At 36.5% G+C, this 22,089-nt stretch overlaps 1 long non-coding RNA gene across 1 annotated transcript; it reads left to right on the top strand.

Moving 5' to 3' along the window:
• The first annotated feature begins 80 nt into the window (after positions 1 to 80).
• LOC148693532 (uncharacterized) lies at positions 81 to 2,916 on the top strand. The gene is made up of 5 exons (XR_015951933.1): positions 81 to 1,189; positions 1,285 to 1,428; positions 1,529 to 1,690; positions 1,792 to 1,865; positions 2,727 to 2,916. It is a non-coding gene; the product is annotated as an uncharacterized LOC148693532 (long non-coding RNA).
• Positions 2,917 to 22,089: the final 19,173 nt, after the last annotated feature.

Below are 22,089 nucleotides of genomic sequence, written 5' to 3'. Positions count from 1 at the left end.
AGTAACGCCATAAGGACCATGAAATGTGTCGATTTTTGTTGAATTGTGGAAGAAATACTTCTGGATAGAGAAGATTCGATCATGAAAGAGTTTTGGTAGGCCCTGAAACTATGGATGAGTCTTCTCAAAGTATTCAGGTGATTAAGTTTAACCTGAGAGTAGCCAGGACTGGCAAAAGAGATTAATAGTTGAACATGTCACTAATCGAGTGTTTAACGTAGATGATCTTATAATTTTGAAGTTTTCACTTTAGAAAAGTATGATACGGCTTGGAAAGGAAAGCAAATTAAGTCCTAAGTACCTCGGACTTTATGTGATCATCGAAGAGTAGGTGAAGTTGCTTGAATTACTTCCAGAGTTATTGTAAGAGCATGATGTGTTTCATGATTCAACATTTTTAGAAATTTCATCACGAAAAGAAATAGTGAGATTTGGAAAGGAGACAAAATAAGTCTTAAACACATCAGACCGTTTTTGACCACTAAAGGAATCGATGAAGTTGCATACAAGTGGTGATGTCTTCAGAATTGGCTAAGGTGCATAATGTATTATATTTCGATGCGTTGTCACTAGGTGGCAGATTCGTCACATGGAGTTCCGATGCAACTATTGAAAATTAATCCGGATTAGACTGGTTGAGGAACCAAGGACGACTTTGGATTGGAAAAAAGAATGTATTGAGAATTAAGACAGTGTAATTGGTAAAGAATTTGTGGAGAAATCAGTCAGTCGAGGAAGCTACATGGGAGACAGAAGATCAGACGAGGAATTTGTATTCTAGATTGTTCTTTGACCACTAGGGGTTGTTGATTGGTTGTTTTGAATTTCGGGACGAAATTCTATTAAGGAGGGTAGGTTGTGACATCCCGTCCCGGAAATATTGAAACGTACATTTGAAATTACAAATTTTACCCCTAGTTCGTTATTTTACGTGTAGTTTTGTGTTGTGTGGTGTTGTAGGACCACACACACACTCATACACCCCGTTTCACTCTCCCGTGTTTTCCTCTCCCTCTGTCTCTTTTCTGTCTCTTCTCTCTCTCTCTCTCTCCCAAGCTCCGTTCTTCCTTCTTCTTTCTTCAAAAACGTACGGACAACACACAAATCACCCAAACCTTGATGGATCGAAGAAACTAAGGACACCATCGAACTCGTGAAGCTCGTACGAGTGCAACCATACCATTTTCAGGTGAGAAATCCTTCGTTTTCGTGTCGATTCGAGGTATTCCGATTTCGAGTACTGTTCATGAAAGATTAATCTAGTTAGTTTTTGGAATTTTGAAGCTTGTAGATGTGTTAGTGAGGTCCCAAGGAGCCTCGGAGTACTTCGTTGGAGAAGTTTGGACGTCGGGATCGTCGTGTTCAAAGTTGGCCGGAGCTGTCGGGGCTTTTTCCGGCGAAACCACGGCGAGTTAGGGGTCAAGAAAGGTATGGATGTGTTCGTCTCGTCAATACCTTCATTTTGATATATAGTACGTCGAAAATGGTTAAGAAATGAAGAAGTTATGACACTTTGAAATTTACCCAGAAATTCCGGCAAAACACCATCTCCGGCGAAACCAGTCCGGCGACGCGAGGAAGAAGACGCGCGCGTGGGCAGCGCGTGAACAGTGCGCGTGGGGGCGCGTGAGAGCTCCAAATTGAGTTCTGAAAATTGTCACGCGTTCGTGACGTCGTGTAGATCACCGTGGTATATTCATACACCCAAATTGAGTAACGTATGAGAAAGTTATGGACGAATGTTTGGTGTATGCGCGTTAAATAACGTCAATTTGGTTACTTTTTGTATAGGTGAAAATTATACAGAGGAAGAATGTAACCAATCTAGGGGAGGCTCAGGGACCTACGAGACGTCGATGTGATATGTGAGTGGGCAGTTATTTTTCAGTATATATATATATACGTATGCTTGACGTATTTCCCAGAAAACGTATTTTAAAAGAAATACGAATTATATATCCTGTCATATATGCATCATATTTTAATATGTGCATTACCATAATTATGCATACTGTTGCATGGTGCTGAGGAGGCCCAGGTAAGTGCCAGGTAAGTGGTATTCATGTTTGTATGCAATAGTAGTAGTTGAGATGTTTAGAGAGCTCATAATCTGCACCCCGGTGTTAGTGCTCCCGCCCAGGGCCAGGGCACAGTCCTTCACGTGATGTTCACCAGCACCACACGCTCGCCTTGGATCCAAGTTAGGTGCAAGCCTTGTCGTACAGACCACATTAGGTGGTTCCGACTCGTAGGTGACCCGCGATTATTCGCACAGTCTTCACGTGATCGTAGCACTAGAGCGTATATATTACACCCAGTCCTGTCGTACAGACCACATTAGGTGGTTCCGACTCGTGTGCAGATTCAGATATTGAGTTGAGATTGGAGCTCTAGATGCAGCCGTACAGGTCACGTTAGGTGACTCCCGGCTACTAGATTATATGTTATTGATGTGAATTACGCTTGAGCATTTATATTTGATTATGAGATTCTGTTGTGGCATATTCTCAAGCATGAATGGCATATTGTGAGCATGAATGGCATATCGTGAGCATGAATGGTATATCATGGAGCATGATTGACATATCTATACATACGTATATATGTTTATTTTCTGGGAAACTATATTTGTTTTACGGCGAGGGGTTAGTATATTCAAAGAGAAAAGAAGGTTTTGAATACGTACGTTTTGCTGACCCACTCAACTTTGTTTTGCGCCCCTCCAGGTTCAAGAATTGAAAAGGTGTGGTGACTACGAGGAAATTCAACGGTGTTCTGACAGAATGGCCAAAAATGAGGACTCACCTTCGGGTGTTTCATCTTAGAAGTTGTATATTTTAAAGCTTCCGAACTGTGCAAATGGTTACGTCACTCTCACGTGACGGCCAGCATGCCCTCCTTCGGGACGGGGTGTGTCACTTAGAGTAGGACTTTCCTATACCCTTGTTCTTAAAGTTTAGTGAGCATGACTTAAATGAATTCCTTTTGAGTTACATTATGCAAGAAAATGAGTGTGGGGGAGTAAAAGTTTGTTCTTACGTTTATATGTATGTTTTGAGATTCAAAAGAAAAAGAAGAAAAGAAAAAAAAAAAAAAAAAAAAAAAAAAAAAAAAAAAAAAGGAGTGAAAATAAGTAAGAATGAACTCACGAGCGTTGATGGTTGAAGAAAGGGTCCAAAAAGTTGAATATGGCCCTAAGTTTTGTGTGATTTTCCCTTGGGTGTTCAAAGTTGACTTCTGCGTTCTTAAGGGAATTCTAAGTGCCTAATTCAATACTTTGCTCACTATTGCTTTAAGAATGTTTGTTTATCCTTCACCTTTCATTGTTAGCCAATACCCTAGCCCCGTTACTACCCTTTGACTTCTATATTGAGTGTTATGTATTTCAATTGTGGAGTTTGAACTTGGTATGAGCTTATGGTGTCACTGGTTCTTGCGTCTAAGTAGTAGCATTCCATTCATGAGATCATATCTAAACATGCTTATTAACTCCAGAAAATGCTTTCCTTATTATAACATATGTGAGTGTTCGTCTACATGTTTACATCAATCTTCTCACATATACCTAGTGTAGGGTGTGTAGTCAGAAAATCTGTGTGAAAAACGAGAGTACATCTAGTAAGAAATTGAGGGAATTCTCTAAAGGCATGTTACTACATTTGAAATGTGTTTTAATTGCTTAATTGTGAACTAGTATGTGGTGACTATGATTAAGAATGTACTTAAGTGTAAAGATGGCTCAAATCTGTGAGAATAATGATTTTTAACTTGTCATGTGCATTGGAAGTCCCTGATACGATTGTTGGAAGGTGTAGGTTGTGTTTTGTTCTTTTTGTTTTGTTTTTCTGTTTTGCTCGAGGACTAGCAAAAGCTAAGTGTGGGGGTATTTGATAGGAGCATATTTATGCGACTTAAATGGCTTGTTCTCGTACATTTACGTTATGTTTCTTTAGTTATTTTAGTACTTTAAGCTATTTTCGTGTGTTTGTAGGTCCAAAGGGCTAAAGGAGCAAAAAGATGCATTTTGGAGACTTTTGGAGCACTTTTGGGCTAAGGACGGATAGCTTATGCTTGAAGCCAAAGTGTTGGACGAAATTGAAGACCTAATTGGAGCCAAAGTGTTGGAACCTTGTTCTCTTTAGTTTTAGGACATTTAAACCTTTCCTAATCCCAATCATGCCATGCATAACACACATCCATTCTAACACATTGTCATTGCACATGCATTTCCTTCATTAGTTAACCCACATGCACTTATCACTTATCATCACCACATATCATATCACTTAATCACTTATCACTTATCATCACCACTTAACCACTTATCATATCATAACCACATATCATATCACTCATCACTTATCACTTAACATAACATCCACCTACTTCACCTACAACATCCACCTACTTCACCTACAACATCCACCCACTTCACCTACAACATCCACCTACTTCACCTACAACATCCACCAACTTCACCTACAACATCCACCTACTTCACCTACAAATGACATAGCCATATGTTCCCTCCACTACTCCTATAAATACCCTTGCATTCATTCATTCATGGAGATCTCATTCCATTTCACAACACAACACCCCTCAAACACTTCCATTATTCCCTAACCGTGAGTCCCCCTTCCACCATTCCTCATCCATTTCCATAATTCCCCAAACCTCACCTTAGACCTTGTGCTACAACAACGAGGAAGATAAGAGGGCCTAAACGTTCATACAATTCAAGTTTGAGTTGTTGGAATGTTTAGGTGTTTCTTTGATTTCAAAGTTTAAATTCAATTCTCTTTGTTTTGTACGTATGAGGAATGGAAGAGAAGAATGCCTAAACGTTCATACAATTCAAGTTTGAGTTGTTGGAATGTTTAGGTGTTTCTTTGATTTCAAAGTAATGAGGAACTAATCCCCCTTTAGCTAGGGGGTGATTCGAAACTATGTTTATATTTGCAATATGAATTGATTACTTTTGGTTGGAATTTCATAAGTTGTGGATTCAATTCGTTTAACTGTTTGATTGATAACTTATTTATGTATGTTCATTGAGATTGCAAGCTTAATTTTCATGCATGAATATGACGCTAGAATATAAGTGAGTTTCACCTAATCGTTATGAACTTATATTCACAAGTAGTGGAGGTTGCTTATAAACAATCGCGTTAAACGAATTCTTGGCATAAGTTTCATGCGTATTCCATAGTAACGAATGTCTCGTCAACACTTCTAATTTTCATTGAACTTAATGATCTTTGTTGAATGTCTCTATCATGCGTATTCCATAGTTAGGGACTTTGATTAAGAATAATTTGGTTGTAATGCGTATTCCATTCAATCCAATGAATTTAGGGAAATCTGAAAGTTAATTTAAGCGGACCTAATTAACTTGGAGCATTGAGTTTCATAATTTATCGAAAGACCAACTGAGAATCAATCTTGTATGCAAGTATAACATGTGTGGAGAAGAACCCCTTAGCTAGCCTTCATTCCATTTATTCCATCATCCATATTCACATTTACATTCTGCTTAGTTTATTAACTTGTTTTGTTATTTCAATTTTCGTCAAATCAAAACTCTTCCCCCCTTTTTCCTTATTGTTCAATTTAGTTTATGTTTTAAAGCATTTTGAGTCTTTGGTTTGTCTTAGTGATTTAAAGTTTAGTTTTGCATTTTTTGAGTCTAGTATAGTGTTTTAAACTTTATTTTACGTTTTTTAGTCAAATCCAAGTGATTAACAATCCCTCATAATCCCCGGTCCAGAACGATCCCTACTTATACATATACTACAATTGATAAAAAGAGGGTTTAATTTGTGTGCGTATAAATCTCGCATCAGTTGCTACTTAGAATGCAATTGTATCATGATAGAACTAAATGCTAGAACTCATGCCCATTTCATTCAAAGCATGTTATTGATTTGCATAACACATATTCAAGAAGAAGTTGTGTAGTGACCACCACCATAGCCAAATAGCCTTACTTCCCATACTTCGTATATGTTGTAAGTTTTAACCCCGTTGAGCCTTGTTTAGCCTTTATTCTTTATTTACCCACATTTTCCTCACCTAGCCTAGTTTAGGACAATCCCCACCCTTGTTCTTAAAAGATAGTGAGCATGACTTAATTGAATTCCTTTTGAGTTACATTATGAAAGAAAATAAGTGTGGGGGAGAGAATGTTTAAGTGTTTATGTTTTGAGATTCAAAAGAAAAGAAAAAGAAAAGAAAAAAAAAAAAAAAAAAAGAAAAAAGAAAGAAAGAAAGAAAAAAGAGCTTAAAAAAAAATGAAAATAAGTGAAAATGAACTCACGAGCGTTGATGGTTGAAGAAAGGGTCCAAAAAAAATGAATATGGCCCTAAGTTCTGTGTAATTCCCCCTTGGGTGATCAAAGTTGACTTCTGCATTCTAAAGGAAATTCTAAGTGCCTAATTCAATGCTTTGCTCACTATTGCTTGAAGAACGTTTGTTATCCTTACCTTTCATTTTTAGCCAATTACCCCAAGCCCCGTTACAACCCTTGACTTCTATATTGAGTGTTATGTATTTCAATTGTGGAGTTTGAACTTGGTATGAGCTTATGGTGTCACTGGTTCTCGCGTCTAAGTAGTAGCATTCCATTCATGAGATCATATCTAAACATGCTTATTTACTCCAGAAAATGCTTTCCTTATTATAACATATGTGAGTGTTCGTCTACATGTTTACATCAATCTTCTCACATATACCTAGTGTAGGGTGTGTAGTCAGAAAATCTGTGTGAAAAACGAGAGTACATCTAGTAAGAAATTGAGGGAATTCTCTAAAGGCATGTTACTACATTTGAAATGTGTTTTAATTGCTTAATTGTGAACTAGTATGTGGTGACTATGATTAAGAATGTACTTAAGTGTAAAGATGGCTCAAATCTGTGAGAATAATGATTTTTAACTTGTCATGTGCATTGGAAGTCCCTGATACGATTGTTGGAAGGTGTAGGTTGTGTTTTGTTCTTTTTGTTTTGTTTTTCTGTTTTGCTCGAGGACTAGCAAAAGCTAAGTGTGGGGGTATTTGATAGGAGCATATTTATGCGACTTAAATGGCTTGTTCTCGTACATTTACGTTATGTTTCTTTAGTTATTTTAGTACTTTAAGCTATTTTCGTGTGTTTGTAGGTCCAAAGGGCTAAAGGAGCAAAAAGATGCATTTTGGAGACTTTTGGAGCACTTTTGGGCTAAGGACGGATAGCTTATGCTTGAAGCCAAAGTGTTGGACGAAATTGAAGACCTAATTGGAGCCAAAGTGTTGGAACCTTGTTCTCTTTAGTTTTAGGACATTTAAACCTTTCCTAATCCCAATCATGCCATGCATAACACACATCCATTCTAACACATTGTCATTGCACATGCATTTCCTTCATTAGTTAACCCACATGCACTTATCACTTATCATCACCACATATCATATCACTTAATCACTTATCACTTATCATCACCACTTAACCACTTATCATATCATAACCACATATCATATCACTTATCACTTATCACTTAACATATCATCCACTTCACCTACAACATCCACCTACTTCACCTACAAATGACATAGCCATATGTTCCCTCCACTACTCCTATAAATACCCTTGCATTCATTCATTCATGGACATCTCATTTCATACACAACACACCACAAACACATCCCTTTCTCTCTTAGCCGTGAGTCTCCCCTTATAATCCAAACACCATTTTTCCATTCCCCTTCCACTTCTCCACCATTCCTCTTCCATTCCACACTTCCATCCCCCAAACCAATTATCCCTAGACCTTATGCTACAATAAAGAGGAAGAGAAGAGAGCCTAAACGTTCATACAATTCAAGTTTGAGTTGTTGGAATGTTTAGGCGTTTCTTTGATTTCAATGTTTAATTTCAATTCTCTTTGTTTTGTATGAGGAACTAAACCCCCCTTTAGCTAGGGGGTGATTCGAAATATATGTTTATGCTTGCATTTTGATTTGATTACTTCTAATTACGTTTCATAAGTTGTGAATTCAATTTGTTTAACTGTTTTATTGATAACCTATTTATGTATGTTTATTGAGAGTGCACACTTAATTTTCATGCATGAATTTGACGCTAGAATATAAGTGAATTTCACCTAATCGTTATGAACTTATATTCACAAGTAGTGGAGGTTGCTTATAAACAATCGCGTTAAACGAATTCTTGGCATAAGTTTCATGCAATCATAGTAACGAATGCCTTGGCAACACTTATAGTTTTCAAAGAACTTAATGATTCTTGCTTGTATCTCTATTATGCAATTCATGTAGGGAACTTGTGAGGAATGCTTTGGGTTGTCGTATGCAATCATCCAATTCATTAACTTAAGGAAAACTTGACGGTTAATTTAAGCGGACCTAATTAACTTGGAGTGTTGAGAATTAATGATTTATTGAAATGCAATTGGAAATCGTTTTATTATGCAAGTATAACATGTATGGAGATGAACCCCTTAGCTAGCATTCATCCATTCAATTCCATCACATTCATATTTACATTCTGTCTAGTTTATTAACTTGTTTCGTTATTTCAATTTTCGTAAAACCTAAACCCCCCTTTACTTTCTTGTTCTTTAATGCTTAGAATCTGTTTAGTTTATGTTTTAAAGTATTTTTGAATTCTTTGAGTCTAGTTTAGTGTTTTATATTGTGTTTTTATGTTTTTGAGTCAAATCCAAGTGATTAACAATCCCTCCTAATCCCCGGTCCAGAACGATCCCTACTTGCACATATACTACAATTTGACGAAAAGAGGGTTTAATTTGTGTGCGTATAAATCTCGCATCACTGACCACCTAAGTAGAATGGTGTGTGAGGAAGAGTCCACCCCCATTTTAGAAACGTTTCCGGACGAGCAACTTCTGTCCATTGAGGTAAGAACCCCTTGGTATGCCGATTTGGTCAATTTCTTGGTGTCTAAGCAAGTTCCTAGTACCCTAAACAAGTTCCAACGTGATAAACTTGTTCATGATGCACGTTTTTATGTTTGGGATGATCCATATTTATGGAAATTCTGCCCAGATCAGATTGTGCGTAGATGTGTGCCCGAATCTGAATTTAATTCCATTCTTACATTCTACCATACTTATGCATGTGGGGGACATTTTGGCACCCAAAGGACAGCCCTAAAGGTGTTACAATCTGGATTTTATTGGCCTACTCTCTTTAAAGAAGCTAAAATGTTTTGTTTAACATGCGATAAGTGTCAAAGAACAGGTAACATAGGGCCTAAGGACCAAATGCCGCAACAATCTCTCTCCTTTGTGGAAATTTTTGATGTTTGGGGTATTGATTTCATGGGCCCCTTCCCTCCATCTTTTGGTTTCACTTATATCTTGCTAGCTGTCGATTATGTTTCCAAATGGGTGGAAGCCAAAGCCACCCGTACTAACGATTCTAAGGTTGTTGCAGATTTTGTGAAATCTAATATTTTTGCTAGGTTTGGGATGCCACGAGTTTTAATTAGTGATGGGGGTTCTCACTTTCGTAACCGCACCATTGAAGCTTTGCTCAAGAAGTACAACGTTACTCATAAGGTTTCCACACCTTATCACCCTCAAACTAATGGGCAAGCGGAGGTTTCAAATAGGGAGATCAAACAAGTCCTAGAGAAAACCGTGGGACCCTCAAGAAGAGATTGGAGTTTGCGCTTGGACGATGCATTGTGGGCCTATCGTACGGCTTACAAAACTCCCCTTGGCATGTCACCTTTTCGGCTTATATATGGTAAGCCATGTCATTTGCCCGTTGAGTTAGAGCACAAGGCACATTGGGCTGTGAAAACCTTCAATTTGGACATAGACGCTGCTAGAGTTCATAGGAAGCTCCAATTAGATGAACTTGAGGAGATTAGGAACGAGGCTTACGAGAATGCTCGCATCTACAAGGACAAGACGAAGGCTTATCATGATAAGATGCTTCGTACCAAAACGTTCTCCAAGGGGCAGAAAGTGTTGCTTTTTGATTCAAGACTTCGGTTATTCCCTGGTAAGTTACGTTCTAAATGGATTGGACCTCTTGTTGTTACTAATGTTTTTCCTCATGGTGCAGTCCAAGTCCAAAGCTTAAAAAGTGGCCACGAGTTCAAGGTGAACGGACATAGATTGAAGCCATACTATGAGAACTTTGTGGAGCATGTTGTGGAAGAGCTTCCCTTGGGTGCCGTGGGCTACAATCTGGAGTGATTGGGTTCTTCGTCCGGCTGTACGACGTTAAAGCAAGTGCTACTTGGGAGGCAACCCATGCATTCAACAAAGGAAGACGTAGAAAGCACTCCAATTCCAGATTTGCGTTCCTAAACTCTTCTCTTTGTTGCTACTTCGTTTCTGCCATGTTAGGTTGTTTAGTTGTTGTTTTGTTTGTTTGTTTGTTAATTGTGTGAGTCTATGCTTGAAACATTGAGGACAATGTTTGATTTAAGTGTGGGGAGGTAACTAAGTTTATTTGATGCAAATTCGTGGGATTTTATCACCCATAACTTCAAATGTTGTTCCTTGCTGTTTTAAGGTGTTTTTAAGTGTTTTTAGAGTGTTTTGAAGTGTTTTCATGCCTTTTGTTCAGAAAACCCGAAAATTTAAAAAACAATTACAAAACAGTTTTGAAAAACCCAAAAAGAGTTGTTTTAAAGTTGTTTTTGTGTGTTTGTTTGTGTCTTAGGTCACCTTCCAACACAATGATGAGGATTTGGTTTTTAATGTCATGACTATTAAAGAATGTTGTAAACATGGCTGGAAGTTGATTTATGCTTTGGTTTATGCTTGGTTATGGTTATAGCTTATGAATTCACATGTAATTACAAAGAGAAAATCAGTTTTTGTAACATGCTTGAAGGAAGAAACTCAAACTAAAGCTACATCCTTGAGAGACTTGAGCCTATAACGTTCTTTGGAGAGTATAATCTGTGATTTTTTGTTTTCTTAAGTCGATGCATGATCTCATTATTCTTTGCTTGGCTGCTACTTGGAATGCATGTCATTATAGTTCCAAATACTAGAACTCATGCCCATTTCATTCAAAGCATGATATTGATTGCATAACATACAATAAGATGAAGTTGTTAGTCAAGCCAAAGCCAAAAAGCCTATCCCTTTTCACATGTATTGTAGGATTACCCCTTTTTGAGCCTTTTCAAGCTTATTTTCTTTGTTAGCCACATTATCCTTACCTAGCCTAGATTAGGACTTTCCATACCCTTGTTCTTAAAGGATAGTGAAGCATGACTTAGAATGAACTCCTTTTGATCAATATATTGCAGAAAATAAGTGTGGGGGAAGATAATAGGGCACGGCCAAAGAATGAAATAAAGAAAAAAAAAAAAAAAAAAAAAAAATTCGTGGAAAAATAAAAAAGAAAATAGAAAAGTGTTGAAAAGAAAGAAAAAGAGTTGAAAAATAAGTGAGAATGATCTCACAAGTATTGGTTATTGAAGGAAGGGTCCAAAAGAGTGAATTTGACCCTAGTTGTTGCATGAATCTTTGATGCGTGATTTATACGCACACAAATTAAACCCTCTTTTTATCAATTGTAGTATATGTATAAGTAGGGATCGTTCTGGACCGGGGATTAGGAGGGATTGTTAATCACTTGGATTTGACTCAAAAACGTAAAAACACAAAGTTAAAAACGTTCACAAAGACTCAAAGGACTCAAAACAAGTTCAAAAGACTCAAAACTGCCTAAAAACACTAACTAGGCAGTTTCTGACCTTAAACCCAATGTTGGACGAATTTAAGATTATGGCTTGATTCAAACGTAAAATAACAATATAAAACACTATACTAGACTCAAAGTATGCAAAACTAAACTTTAAAACACTAAAACAAACCAAAAGACTCAAACATCACCCAAAACACTCAAAACAGCCTTAAAATCACTTTCTGGGGAGTTTTGAGCACTTTGGTGAATTTGGACGAATTTTGGGAAATAAATTGAATCAAAATACTTTAAAACATAAACTAAACAAAGTCTAAACACTAAAGAACAAGAAAGTAAAGGGGGGTTTTAAATTGACGAGAATTGAAATAACGAAACAAGTTAATAAACTAGACAAAATGTAAAGATGAATTTGATGGAATTGAATGGATGGGAACCTAGCTAAGGGGTTCATCTCCATACATGTTATACTTGCATAATAAAATGATTTCCAATTGCATTTCAATAAACTATGATACTCAACACCCCAAGTTAACCGTGATGCACTAATTAACCTTCAAATCTTCCTAACGTTATTGAATTGGATGATGCATGCGACAATTCAAAACATTCCCCACAAGTCCTCAACATGAATGCATAGAAGAGGTACAAGCAAGAATCATTACGCTCTATGAAAATTATAAGTGTTGACGAGGCATTCGTTACTATGATTGCATGAAACTTATGCCAAGAATTTGTTTAACGCGATTGTTTATAAGCAACCTCCACTACTTGTGAATATAAGTTCGTAACTATTAGGTGAAACTCACTTATATTCTAGCGTCATATTCATGCATGAAAATTAAGCGTGCACTCTCAATAAACATACATAAATAAGTTATCAATCAAACAGTTAAACAAATTGAATCCACAACTTATGAAACGCAATTAGAAGTAATCAAATCAAAATGCAAGCATAAACATATATTTCGAATCCCCCCCTAGCCAAGGGGGGTTTAGTTGAATTTAAACATTGGAATCAAAGAAACACCTAAACATTCCAACAACTCAAACTTGAATTGTATGAACGTTTAGGCCCTCTTCTCTTCCATTCCTCATTCGTACAAAACAAAGAGTATTGAAATTAAACATTGAAATCAAAGAAACACCTAAACATTCCAACAACTCAAACTTGAATTGTATGAACGTTTAGGCCCTCTTATCTTCCTCTTCGTTGTAGCACAAGGTCTAAGGATAGTTTGATGGTGTGAATGGTTTGGGGAGTGGTTGGAGTGGCTGCAATGGAGGAGAAAAGTGTTTTGGTGGCTGCTGCAAGGGTGTGGAGAGGTTTTGACGAATTTCTGGAATATGGAAGAGTGAATGAGAATCAATGAATGTTGTGTGAAGTGTGTATGGTATTTATAGGGAGAAAGAGAGGGAACATGACAGCTAGGAACTTGGTGGAAATCTGAAATGGTGATGGGAGATGCATGTGGCTGATTTATGCATGTGATTAAAGGGTGGGAATGCATGTGCTTTGACAGAAATGAAAGGGAATGCATGTGCAATGAGTGTGGAGTGAATGATTGAATGCATGTGGCTGATTTATGAAGAGTGAATGCATGTGGCTGATAGGTATGAATGATTATGGTTGCATGTGGGTGGAAATGCATGTGGGAATGCATGTGCAAAGCTGGAAATGCATGTGGAATTAAAACTAGAGTGAATGATGATGAATGCATGTGGATTAAAGAGAGAGAATGTGGTGTAATGATGAAGTGGAATAAGTGCATGTGGATGTGGCTGATTTGATTTATGGAAGATGCATGTGGATTAAAGATGAGTGAATGATTATGGGTGCATGTGGATGAATGTGCATGTGCAAGGTTGTTGTTGTTGTGATAAGTGATAAGTGTATGATATGATAAGTGAATGATATGATAAGTGAATGATATGATAAGTGGATGATATGATAAGTGGTGAATGATAAGTGGATGATATCATAAGTGGTGAATGATATGTAATGATATGTGGGAGTGTGGCTGAAATGAAGAAGTGGAATGTTGGAATGTTATGCACGGCTAAGGATATAGGAAAGGTTTAAATGTCCTAAAACTAAAGGGAACAAGGTTCCAACACTTTGGTCTTCAATTAGGTCTTCAATTTCGTCCAACACTTTGGCTCCAAGCATAGGCTATCCATCCTTAGCCCAAAAGTGCTCCAAAAGTCTCCAAAATGCATCTTTTTGCTCCTTTAGCCCTTTGGACCTACAAACACACGAAAATAGCTTTAAAGTACTAAAATAACTAAAGAAACATAACGTAAATGCACGAGAACAAGCCATTTAAGTCGAATGAATATGCTCCTATCAATCTTCCCTTGTGTTTAAAAGTTGATTTCTGCCATTAAAAGTGAGTTTAAGTGTCAATTTCATTACTTCGCTTCCTATTACTTTAAGAACCTTTGTTTTGCTTTACCTTTCTTTGTTAAACCATTACCCTTAGCCCCGTTACAACCCTCAACTTCTATCTTGATGTTATGTGTTCAATTTGTGGAGTTTGAATTTGGTATGAGCATATGGAATCACTGGTTCTCATTCTAAGTAGTAGCATTTCATTCATGAGATCATATTCATGTCATTGTCATAAATCCAGAAAATGCTTTCTTTGATATAACATATGTGAGTGTTAGAATTCATATTTTCATCAATCTCCTCACATATACCTAGTGTAGGGTGTGGAGTTAGAGAATCTGTGTGAAAATTGAGTGCATTCTAGTAAGGAATTGAGGGAATTCTCTAAGGCATGTTACTACATTCAAAATGTTGTTTTAATTGATTAAATGTGAAATAATAAGTGGTAACTATGATTAAGTGTTTGTTGAAGTGTAAAGTAAGCTAAATGTCGTGGGAATGATGTTCTATATTGTGTCATGTTCGTTTGAAATCCCTGAGATACATGTGGGAAGGTTTAGAATGTGTTTTGGTTTGTTTTTAGTTTCTTTCGTTTTGTTTTGCTCGAGGACTAGCAAAAGCTAAGTGTGGGGGAATTTGATAGGAGCATATTCATGCGACTTAAATGGCTTGTTCTCGTGCATTTACGTTATGTTTCTTTAGTTATTTTAGTCCTTTATGCCATTTTCGTGTGTTTCTAGGTTCATATGGCTAAGGAAGCAAAAAGGTGCATTTTGGAGCAAAATTGGGCTTGGAATGGATAGCTTATGTTTGGAGCCAAGGTGTTGGACGAAATTGAGGCACTTTAGGACACAAAACAATGGCCCTAGCCCAATTAGATAACCTTGCCATGGCTTATCCCTTCTCCCCTTCCCTTGCCATGCAAACCACCCTATTTTAGGCCCATTCTATGTACTTAAACCTTAGCCCTTTAACCTTGCAGCCATATCCCCTCTTTTATCCACATGCATTCATAATCATTCATAATCATTCACCACCAATTCAGCCACATGCACTTGTTCTTTCATCATTGCACCACAATCCTTTACCATTGCAGCCACATGCACTCCCATCCTTTACCATTGCAGCCACATGCACTTCCCCCTTCATCATTTCAGCCACCAAACACCCACATGCACTCCCACTCCAGATTTTCAGCCATCCCAATTCATCATTGCACATCAACACATTCTATCATTTCCACATGCATTCCCCTTACAATTTCAGCCACTCCACATGCATTTCCAGCTTTCCACCAAGTTCCTAGCTGTCATGTTCCCTCTTTTTCACCTATAAATAAGCATCCATTGCAGCCACAAATCACTAACTCTTCCATATTCAGAAAACCATCTCATATACACATTCATTCACGCTAGAAATTCATTCCCTCTCTCTAACACTGCCATACTTCACCATTCTTCATATTTTCTGCCCAAAAACACTCCTTGCCTTCCCCTACATCCATCCCTACCCTAAACACATCATTCTACATCATCCATAACCCCCAAAACTCACCAAAACCCCTTGTGCCGCAACAACAAAGAGGAGGAGAAGAGGCCTAAACGTTCATACAATTCAAGTTTGAGTTGTTGGAATTTTTAGGTGTACTTCCTTTCCTTGATTTCAATGTTTACTTTGTTATTACTCTCTAAGTTTGTTGTAATCATGAGTGGCTAAACCCCTAATTAGTTAGGGGAAAGTTTGAAGCCATGAACATGTTTGAAATATGAATTGATTTCTTCCAATTGTGATTTGTTAAGTTGTGATTGTAATTCAATTATCATGTTTATTAAAAACTTGTTTTTGTATGTTGATTAGGGATGCATACTTAGTCTTCATGCATAAACTCGATGCTAGTTTATAAACGAGTTTCACCTAATCGTCACAAGTTTATAAACATGAGTTGCTAGTCACAACCGCGTTAATTGAATTCTTGGCAAGAGTATCATGCATTCATAGTTACAATTGCCTCGTCAACACTTATAATTTTCATAGAGCATCATGATCTCTCATTGTATCTCTTCTATGCATTCATGTTGAGAACCATTGGAGAATGATTTGAATTGTCGCATGCATCATCCAATTCAATAACATAAGGAAAATTTGAGAGTTAATTAGTGCATCACGGTTAACTTGGGGTGTTGAGCATCATAGTTAATGAAAAGCAATTGGAAATCGTTTATTATGCAAGTATAACATGTATGGAGATGAACCCCTTAGCCATTCTATCATCCATTCATTCCATTCCATCAAATTCGTTTTACAATCTGTTTAGTTTATTAACTTGTTTTGTTATTTCAATTTTCGTATAAATCTAAATCCCCCTTTACTTTATTGTCCAATTTAGTTAGAAAGTGTCTTAGTTTATGTTTCTAAGTGTTTTGATTAAATTTGTTACATAAATTCGTCCAAATTCACCAAAGTGCTCAAAACTGCCCAGAAAGTGATTTTAAGGCAGTTTTGAGTGTTTTGGGTGATGTTTGAGTCTTTTCGTTTGTTTTAGTGTTTTAAAGTTTAGTTTTGCATTCTTTGAGTCTAGTATAGTGTTTCATATTGTTATTTTACGTTTTTGAGTCAAATCCAAGTGGTTAACAATCCCTCCTAATCCCCGGTCTAGAATGATCCCTACTTATACATATACTACAATTTGACGAAAAGAGGGTTTAATTTGTGTGCGTATAAATCACGCATCAATCCACACACACTTCCATATTCAGAAAATCATCTCTCATACACATTCATATACGCGCACAAATTAAACCCTCTTTTTATCAATTGTAGTAAGTATGTAAGTAGGGATCGTTCTGGACCGGGGATTAGGAGGGATTGTTAATCACTTGGATTTGACTCAAAAACGTAAAAACGCAATATAAAACACTAAACTAGACTCAAAGAATGTAAAACTAAACTTTAAAACACTAAAACAAACCGAAAGACTCAAACAACACCCAAAACACTCAAAACTGCCTAAAAAACACTTTCTGGGCAGTTTTGAGCACTTTAGTACTTTGGACGAATTTTGGAAATAAATTGATTCAAAACACTTAGAAACACAAACTAAGACACTTTCTAACTAATTTGGACAATAAAGTAAAGGGGGATTGAGGTTTTGGACAAAATTAAACTAAATGCACAGATTGTAAATCAAAACAGATTGTAAAAACGAAATTGATGAAATGGAAGGAATGGATGATAGAGTAGCTAAGGGGTTCATCTCCATACATGTTACACTTGCATAATAAAACGATTTCCAATTGCATTTCAACAAACCATGAATTCTCAATGCTCCAAGTTAATTAGGTCCGCTTAAATTAACTTTCAGATTTCCCTAGATTCATTGGATTGAATGGAATACGCATTACAACCAAATTATTCCTAATCAAAGTCCCTAACTATGGAATACGCATGATAGAGACATTCAACAAAGATCATTAAGTTCAACGGAAATCATAAACATCGACGAGGCATTCGTTACTATGGAATACGCATGAAACTTATGCCAAGAATTCGTTTAACGCGATTGTTTATAAGCAACCTCCACTACTTGTGAATATAAGTTCGTAACTATTAGGTGAAACTCACTTATATTCTAGCGTCATATTCATGCATGAAAATTAAGTGTGCACTCTCAATAAACATACATAAATAAGTTATCAATCAAACAGTTAAACGAATTGAATCCACAACTTATGAAACGCAATTAGAAGTAATCAAATCAAAATGCAAGCATAAACATATATTTCGAATTCCCCCCTAGCCAAAGGGGGTTTAGTTGAATTTAAACATTGGAATCAAAGAAACACATAAACATTCCAACAACTCAAACTTGAATTGTATGAACGTTTAGGCCTGATGCGTGATTTATACGCACACAAATTAAACCCTCTTTTTGTCAAATTGTAGTATATGTGCAAGTAGGGATCGTTCTGGACCGGGGATTAGGAGGGATTGTTAATCACTTGGATTTGACTCAAAAAAAACGTAAAAACACAAAATAAATGTATTTCTAACTAATCTAACACTTTAAAATAAATGGGGGATTGGTTTTGGACGAAATTAAACTAAAATAGAAACTTGGAAACAAAACAGATTGTACAAACGAAATTGATGGAATAGAATGAAGAAAAACTAGTTAGAGGGTTCCTTATCCACACATGAACATAAGCATATAATTTGACTCCCAGTTATGACTTCAACAAACGATGAATGACAATGCTCCAAGTTAATTAGGTCCGCTTAAATTAACCTTCAGATTTCCCTAGATTCATTGGATTGAATGGGATACGCATTACAACCAAATTATTCCTAATCAAAGTCTCTCACATGGAATACGCATGATAGAGACATTCAACAAAGATCATTAAGTTCAACGGAAATCATAAACATTGACTAGGCATTCATAACTATGGAATACGCATGTTAATCCAGCCTAGGGTTTACTAAACACAATCGTGACTAGCGATTTTTACTACTCATGAATATAAGTTCATAACGATTAGGTGAAATTCCCTTATATCCTAGCATCAAGTCTTAGGCATGCAAATTAAGTGTCGACCCTCAACCCACATATATAAACAAGTTCTTAATCAAAACAGAAAAGTAACCCACATCTAAAGTTCATGAATTCATAACTGGAGTAAATCAAATCATAACCAACATATGTCCATGGCTTCAAATTCGCCTCTAACTAAAAAGAAATTAGTTTCACATGTTTAACATAATTGAATAACAAGTTAAATTAAACATGAAAACAGAAACAAGAAAAGAAAGAACAAATAGATGGAAAGTTAGCTACGGGGTTCATCTCCACATATGTTATACTTGCATAATAAAACGATTTCCAATTGCATTTCAACAAATCATTAATTCTCAACGCCCCGGGTCAATTAGGTCCGCTTAAATTAACCGTCAAGTTTTCCTTAAGTTAATGAATTGGATGGGTTAGCGCAACGCAATTCACAACATTCTCCAAAAGTCCTTTACGTGAAAAGCACAATAAAGATACAATCAAAGATCATTAAGCATCATGAAAACTTTAAGTGTTGACGAGGCATTCGTTACTATGGACTACGCATGAAACTTATGCCAAGAATTTATTTAACGCGATTGTTTATAAGCAACCTCCACTACTTGTGAATATAAGTTCGTAACTATTAGGTGAAACTCACTTATATTCTAGCGTCATATTGATGCATGAAAATTAAGCGCGCATTCTTAATAAACATTCATAAATAAGTTATCAATCAAACGGTTAAACAAATTGAACCACAACTTATGAAACGCAATTAGAATTAATCAAATCAAAATGCAAGCATAAACATATATTTCGAATCACCCCCTAGCTAAAGGGGGTTTAGTTTATTATAACTTTGAAATCAAAGAAATACCTAAACATTCCAACAACTCAAACTTGAATTGTATGAACGTTTAGGCACTATTCTCTTCCATTCCTCATACGTACAAACAAAGAGAATTGAATTTAAACATTGAAATCAAAGAAACACCTAAACATTCCAACAACTCAAACTTGAATTGTATGAACGTTTAGGCACTCTTCTCTTCCTCGTTGTTGTAGCACAAGGTCTAAGGATAGTTTGATGGTGTGAATGGTTTGGGGAGTGGTGTTTGGATTAATAGGGAAATGGAAAAATGGTGTTTGGATTACAAGGGAACTCACGGCAAAGAGAAGGAATGGAAGTGTTTGTGGTGTGTTGTGTATGAAATGAGATGTCCATGAATGAATGAATGCAAGGGTATTTATAGGAGTAGTGGAGGGAACATATGGCTATGTCATTTGTAGGTGAAGTAGGTGGATGTTGTAGGTGAAGTAGGTGGATGTTGTAGGTGAAGTGGATGTTGTAGGTGAAGTAGGTGGATGTTGTAGGTGAAGTAGGTGGATGTTGTAGGTGAAGTGGATGTTGTAGGTGAAGTAGGTGGATGTTGTAGGTGAAGTGGGTGGATGTTGTAGGTGAAGTAGGTGGATGTTGTAGGTGAAGTGGATGTTGTAGGTGAAGTAGGTGGATGTTATGTTAAGTGATAAGTGATAAGTGATATGATATGTGGTTATGATATGATAAGTGGTTAAGTGGTAATGATAAGTGATAAGTGATTAAGTGATATGATATGTGGTGATGATAAGTGATAAGTGCATGTGGGTTAACTAATGAAGGAAATGCATGTGCAATGACAATGTGTTAGAATGGATGTGTGTTATGCATGGCATGATTGGGATTAGGAAAGGTTTAAATGTCCTAAAACTAAAGAGAACAAGGTTCCAACACTTTGGCTCCAATTAGGTCTTCAATTTCGTCCAACACTTTGGCTTCAAGCATAAGCTATCCGTCCTTAGCCCAAAAGTGCTCCAAAAGTCTCCAAAATGCATCTTTTTGCTCCTTTAGCCCTTTGGACCTACAAACACACGAAAATAGCTTAAAGTACTAAAATAACTAAAGAAACAAAACGTAAATGTACGAGAACAAGCCATTTAAGTCGCATAAATATGCTCCTATCAAATACCCCCACACTTAGCTTTTGCTAGTCCTCGAGCAAAACAGAAAAACAAAACAAAAAGAACAAAACACAACCTACACCTTCCAACAATCGTATCAGGGACTTCCAATGCACATGACAAGTTAAAAATCATTATTCTCACAGATTTGAGCCATCTTTACACTTAAGTACATTCTTAATCATAGTCACCACATACTAGTTCACAATTAAGCAATTAAAACACATTTCAAATGTAGTAACATGCCTTTAGAGAATTCCCTCAATTTCTTACTAGATGTACTCTCGTTTTTCACACAGATTTTCTGACTACACACCCTACACTAGGTATATGTGAGAAGATTGATGTAAACATGTAGACGAACACTCACATATGTTATAATAAGGAAAGCATTTTCTGGAGTTAATAAGCATGTTTAGATATGATCTCATGAATGGAATGCTACTACTTAGACGCGAGAACCAGTGACACCATAAGCTCATACCAAGTTCAAACTCCACAATTGAAATACATAACACTCAATATAGAAGTCAATGGGTAGTAACGGGGCTAGGGTATTGGCTAACAATGAAAGGTGAAGGATAAACAAACATTCTTAAAGCAATAGTGAGCAAAGTATTGAATTAGGCACTTAGAATTCCCTTAAGAACGCAGAAGTCAACTTTGAACTCCCAAGGGAAAATCACACAAAACTTAGGGCCATATTCAACTTTTTGGACCCTTTCTTCAATCACTTATTCTTTCATTTTTTTCTTTTCTTTTTTTTTTTTTTTTTTTTTTTTTTTTTTTTTTTTTTCTTTTCTTTTGAATCTCAAAACATCAACACTTAAACATTCTCTCCCCCACACTTATTTTCTTTCATAATGTAACTCAAAAGGAATTCAATTAAGTCATGCTCACTATCTTTTAAGAACAAGGGTGGGGATTGTCCTAAACTAGGCTAGGTGAGGAAAATGTGGGTAAACAAAGAATAAAGGCTAAACAAGGCTCAACGGGGTTAAAACTTACAACATATACGAAGTATGGGAAGTAAGGCTATTTGGCTATGGTGGTGGTCACTACACAACTTCTTCTTGAATATGTGTTATGCAAATCAATAACATGCTTTGAATGAAATGGGCATGAGTTCTAGCATTTGGAACTATATGATAAAACGCCTTCTAAGTAGTAACCAAGCAAAGAATAATGAGATCATGCAACGACTTTAGAAAACAAGAAATCACAGATTATACTCTCCAACGAACGTTATAGGCTCAAGTCTCTCAGGGTTGTAGCGTTTGTTTGAGTTCCTTCCTTCAAGCATGTTACAAAAACGAATTTTTCTTTTATGATTGCATGTGAAGTCATACATTATAACCATAACCAAGCATATACCAAGAGTAAATCAAACTTTTCTCTATGTTTATAACTCTTTCTAACCGTCATGCAATTATAAACCAAATCCTTATCATT

The sequence above is a fragment of the Pyrus communis genome, chromosome 10 (genome assembly GCF_041283825.1).
Source record: "Pyrus communis isolate YQ-2024b chromosome 10, ASM4128382v1, whole genome shotgun sequence".
NCBI classification, from domain to species: Eukaryota; Viridiplantae; Streptophyta; class Magnoliopsida; order Rosales; family Rosaceae; genus Pyrus; species Pyrus communis.
This window is presented reverse-complemented; position numbering and strand designations above follow the sequence as displayed.